Here is a 5,707-nt window from a genome sequence, read left to right as displayed (position 1 = left end):
ATTTTTTAATACTTTCAATTTATTGAATTATTTCACTTTTGTAATACTCTGCTAATTGTCTTCTTTAAAAAGAGACCAAGCTTATGTCTGTATTCAAAAGCGTTCATGAATATATAATAATTTAAGTTTGTGTAGTGCACTTTCTCGTGAATTTTCAAAAATGTGAATGACAGTTAAGGGGTTAAATTTCATTATTTTGCCCTGACATATTTTGAGTATGTTCAGGGAATGATGCTGATGACACCTACCGACTTTCATAACGACAAGGTATTCCAAAAAAATATAGCATTTTATGACAAAAGTCAAAGTAGCTGCCTTTTAAAGCATCTCTGAAGCACTTTAAACAGTTCAGTCTGTGTCACAGCACACAAATCCAGCTAACTGTGAATTATCAGCCATCAGAGAGTGACTCGAGCCACTGCGAAATCCACCGGCTAAAGGGAAAATGTGCTGCTCTTTGGTGTTTATGGTGTTAATAACAGACTCTGGATCTGATCTGTTTTCTCAGGGCTGGAGAGAGAGAGAGAGAGAGAGAGAGAAAAGCATATTATAATTTATAATTAATGAGTAGAAACATTTTAGAGACGCTCATGTAGTGTGTGTGAAGACTTTTTGTTTGACCAAGCTGGAATTGATGTTAATCTTTTCAAAACACTTTAAAAACTGTTGATGAATTAATATTCTAAGTGAGTCGTGGATAGTGGAAAACTTTTCAGTCTCAAACCAATTTTATCATTAATAATTTCATGATTTCACATTTATTTAACGGCATGCAGGAAACTGCTAACTAACAGTAATGTAAAGAATAACCTATAGATTGTGTGAAACTTGTTCTTCAGTGTGAAAACTGGATCAACACACATTCACTCTGAACACAATGTAACGCAACACTCAGTCTGTAGATCGGAGGAAGTAAACGACCACAGGAAGAGCTAAGAGTATTTAAAGAAAGAGTTGTGAGCATCTAATGAAGAGGAAGACTGACAGAAAGATAAAATGGCTGATAAGTGTCATTTGTGTCTGCTGGGACTGATCTCTCTCTCTTCACTTCTCACAGGTAAAGAAATATCTGTTTTCTGTAAGTTCTGAATCTTCCGTGTTTTTATGCTGTTTTTTTATTTTTCATTTATTAATATATAACATACAGTGGGTACGGAAAGTATTCAGACCCCCTTAAATTTTTCACTCTTTGTTATATTGCAGCCATTTGCTAAAATCATTTAAGTTAATTTTTTTTCCTCATTAATGTACTTCATCAGTTCTGGTGAAAATGTCCGTCTGTCCTGTAATAATGCTCTTCCTAACTGCACATCCAACTACATGGATCTATAATAAAGATTCAACGACTGTTGAACTGATTTATTCAGGGATAAAGAATAAAGACGCAGAGAGTCATGAGAGACTGAGTCTGGGGTCTGACTGCTCTCTGAACATCAAGAACATCACAAAAGAAGATTGTGGATTTTACACCTGCAGACCATTTGTGAATGACAAACAACTAGGAACTGATGCTCGTGTTTCTCTGCATGTTCTTCATGGTAATTTTATGATAATGTGGTCAATTTAAAAATCTTCATTTAATCTCTCATGATGATTGTAAAGTGTGTGATTTGTGTGTTATTTTGTGTTTCAGTCTCTTCATCATCCTCACAGACTGAGATCAGTGCAGGCCGCTCTGTGACTCTCTCCTGTCAGTTGTATTCATATTCATATGCAGGAGTCTCTTGTGATGATTGGATCCGTTCTGAGAGAATTCATCTGTTCTGGGTGAATCAGGCTGGTGTTAAACTGACAAGATCAGACTCCAGATATCAGATATTATTCTCATCAGATCACTGTATCAGCACTCTGACTACAACACTCCTGAATGAAGATCACAACAGAGAATGGAGATGTGAAGTTACTCACAGAAATCAGGTCAAGGCCTCAGTCACTCAGACACTGTCAAGAGTTCAGGTCAGAAAACAAACTCATGATCAGTTATGGAAGAGTCTCTTTTAGATGTCCTAATATAATGATACTAGAGTCTTGTGTGTTAACTGGTTAACATTTGTGACCTGTGCTTACAAAGTCACAATGAGCAAATTTTCAAAAACAAGTTATGTTTATTTTCTCATTCACTGTTAAAAGACCTTCAAAATGATATAAGATTTGTTGGAATCGGACGCAAAATTACTGAGCTACAGCCGTTTGAAGTCGATTAAGTTAGCAAAGTAACTTCTGAGAAAAATCAAGTTAAGGTTTTCTGAAGATTCCAAAGTAAAATCACCTAGAATCAGGGTAAAAAATCAGTGTATCATTCGATCATTAGTTTTTTTATTTAATATTGAAAGTAGAAAAATGAGAAAACTGCTCCTTTTACGTTTTTTTTTTTCTTTCTTCCAAAAAACGAAAAAAGATAATTCAGCTTAAATTTTCGTTTTTCGTTCAGAGGTAGAAAAATGAATAAACAGCTTGAATATTCGATTTCTACATGTCGGTGGAAATTAAACGCCCCTTTCTGCTCATTGGTCAGCCGAAGATCAAACCGTGCCATCATCAGTTCTTCCGCAGTATCACGCAGCAGAATAATAGTCCTCTGGGAATATACGCCACGAGATGCATATGATTATTTTACGACAGATATGAATTTAACATTAAAGATGACAAACAAAAGGTAAAAAAAGAGAGAGAGAGAGAGAGAGAGTTGCCCCTTATGGGAAAGTTAATTTCTGACACTGCTGACGAACAAATGGTCCCATGCCAATGGGACATCAACATATGTTTTTCTTAAATTTGTATAAAGTGCTCGAATAACACTAAAAATGAAAAAATGGTTCATTCAACCATTCAACATGTTCGGTTCACTTAGTTTTGTCACGACTTCATATGACGTTACCTCGCCAAAATGATATATATAAAACGTTTGGGATCAGGAAGATTTTTAATGTCTTTTTAAAAAGTCTCTTATTCTCATCAAGGCTGCATTTATTAAATTGTTATTACATTTATAAAAATACAGACAAAACGGTAATATTGTGAAATATTATTAAAATGTTTAATATCTGTTAAAATTATCTATGAATGGGAACTTCTCGGTAATGTGTGTAATCCTGGTTCCCTGAATAGGGTATGAGATGCTGCACTGCTGGCCATTCTTGTTCTTTTCTCCTACTTTTAGTGTTTCCTTCATAATGGAAAATCTGAGGAGAGATGGCACAAGCACACTCTTATGAGGCATATGTGACTTATTCCTCAGAGGCGCTACTGGTCAATGAATTGGTGTGATGGTATCAGGGCTTCAGTCAATTTCCCATAGTGCCACCGACACAGTCTCATTCCCTATTCAGGGAACTAAGGTTACATAACAGAGACATTTTCATTTATTGATATAGTGCACACAGGTCCGGTACATATTTATGATTTATGTGATGTGAAGCTGAAGTATAAAGATGTTTGGTATTAAGATGTTCATTATGTTTAACTGAACTAACAGATCCAGCAGAAACTGAAGTCAGCAGGACTGCTGGATCATTTTTCAGAGGTACGAAAGTTCATTGATGCTGAAACAGTCAATCTTCTGTGCTTTGTCAAGGATTGTGATTTGATTGTGTCTATCATCTGCCCATCATCTTACCTGCAGTGATTGTGATTATTGTTGAGTTTACAGTGTTTGCTGCTCCTATTGTGATTCTTCTTCAGATCATCTGTGCGAGAAGAGCTGGTGAGTGTTTGAGATGATTCACATTGATCTGTAACAATCTGCAATCATGAGAGCTCAGTAAATGCTTTTGTGTTGAATTATTTTGCAGGGAAGAAGAACTTGCAGCACTTGGCGGAAATGGTGATGAATACAATATTAGAATAAAATACTCTCTACAAATAACAGGCCAGATTACAGCAAGATGTATCTTCATGTCAATGATATTATGGATATTTGCATAAAATTTTGAAGGATCTTTTCCAGCGCTCCAAACTGAATAGATAATATGCAATATTAAATATAGAGATCAACAAAAGCAGAGCTGGGTAGTAACTGGTAACATGTAATTACGTAATCAGATTCCAAAAATCAAGTACTTGTAATTAGAGTAAGTTATATTTTAAAATACTCGTAATCAGACTACAGTTACTTTTTTACAGATTACATGATTACACATTATTCACACAATAGCAATAAATTATTCATGATTGATTCTCTCTAATTTCTCTTTTTCATCTTTGAAATATATACATTCAGAAAGTCTTCCAGTTTTGTGGATATTCACACAGAGATCAGTCATTAGTCAGGTGATAAACAGCATTTGACCACTGGATTAACAAAAATAATTTCAGGTTCAAAAAGTGTTTCAGCACTGCATCAACTACTGATGAACACATTTTTATTTGAATTATCAATCAGTAGGTTATTTAACCATGTATTATTATGTGCTATTGAAAGGCTTTTGTCTTTTAAACTCATTATTTACATGTAATGCAGACATTCCCAAACTTTTTGTCATCTGAACCTCTTTCATCTATATGAAGGCAAAATAATGGCTAAAAGATTTGCATACGCAGGGTAAGAGTTGTGGAAGTGTACATAAGACTGTAAGCGTAAATTAAATTTGCATGCACAAGAGAAGCTTTGTAAAGGTGTAAGTTGCGTTTCAAGCGTAGGAAAAAATGATTTGCAGCATTTTACTGTTACTCGTAAGTTCATGTATTGTGAAACTGCAGCTTCATGCTAATGCAAAATAAATATGATCTGCATTCTTCTGACTTCCCTTTTTGCCGTGCTTACACTTTTGGCACGTTTTTTTGCTAAAATATGGTCAAAAGCACTGCAAGCCTGTGAACAGTGATTTGCAAGCGACAACAACAGTTTAAAGAACTGCAAAACGGATTGACTGCATAGACCCAATCTGTATGTGTAAAAAAATGGTAACTCTTAACTTGAAAAGGTGTTCATAAGACTGACATGACACATGTCATGAATATGAAGGAGGTTTTATGTTTCGACCGTTGGCTGGTCGTTGAGATGGGGGCGTTGCACTCAAAAGCGGAGGAGGGTGAAGGGGCCCTGGTTAGGGATTGACCTAGCCTCGCATATGCTACCAAAGAGATTTCGTTTTTCACCGGAACATATTTCGATTAAAGATTACGAGTTACCTCTGTCATTTAAAATAATTATTAAGAAGTTGGCAATTTCAGGTACAATTCAGGAACACCCGTTGTTCAGGTTTGTTATACCGGTAATTATGCTGAATACACAGACACGATCATTTAACTTGACTGAAACAGTTTGTTTATTGTTGAGAAAATGGCGTTTAACACAGGTACGTCGCTCTGCTCGAAATATGGACTCATTTTGCAGCATTCGAAAGGGTTGTCCTCGGGGATAGGCCAGTCACAATCAGAGTCAGAGTCAGACTCCTCGCTGCTTTGAGACAAAAAGTTTGTTTCAGAGTCCTCCCGACGTTTATTTACCATCATAAGATAATTTTGGTCATGAAGCGTTTTGTTCAAACAGACTGATATTGAAATGTTTTCAAACGGCATGGTAGCACGGTACCTCATTCCCTGTGTGGCACCAAATTTTTCCACCATAATTAAATTCTCTCCAAATTTGATTGTAAAAGTACGCCCAGTCTACGGCGGTCAAAAGCAGGTGGTTACATTTTGATGTATATTCCTCGTAAGATTCCAAAACGTAGAGTTTCACAGTCTGCCGCTTCTTGTCAAACAC

At 35.9% G+C, this 5,707-nt stretch overlaps 1 pseudogene; it reads left to right on the top strand.

Moving 5' to 3' along the window:
* Positions 1-996: 996 nt before the first annotated feature.
* Positions 997-3,823, top strand: LOC107727982 (uncharacterized; annotated as a pseudogene).
* The last annotated feature ends 1,884 nt before the right edge of the window (positions 3,824-5,707 follow it).

Source organism: Sinocyclocheilus rhinocerous, unplaced genomic scaffold (genome assembly GCF_001515625.1).
Source record: "Sinocyclocheilus rhinocerous isolate Xijiao unplaced genomic scaffold, SAMN03320098_v1.1 scaffold16485, whole genome shotgun sequence".
Lineage (NCBI taxonomy): Eukaryota > Metazoa > Chordata > Actinopteri > Cypriniformes > Cyprinidae > Sinocyclocheilus > Sinocyclocheilus rhinocerous.
Note: the sequence above shows the minus strand (reverse complement) of the source record. Positions and strands in the feature narration are given on the sequence as shown.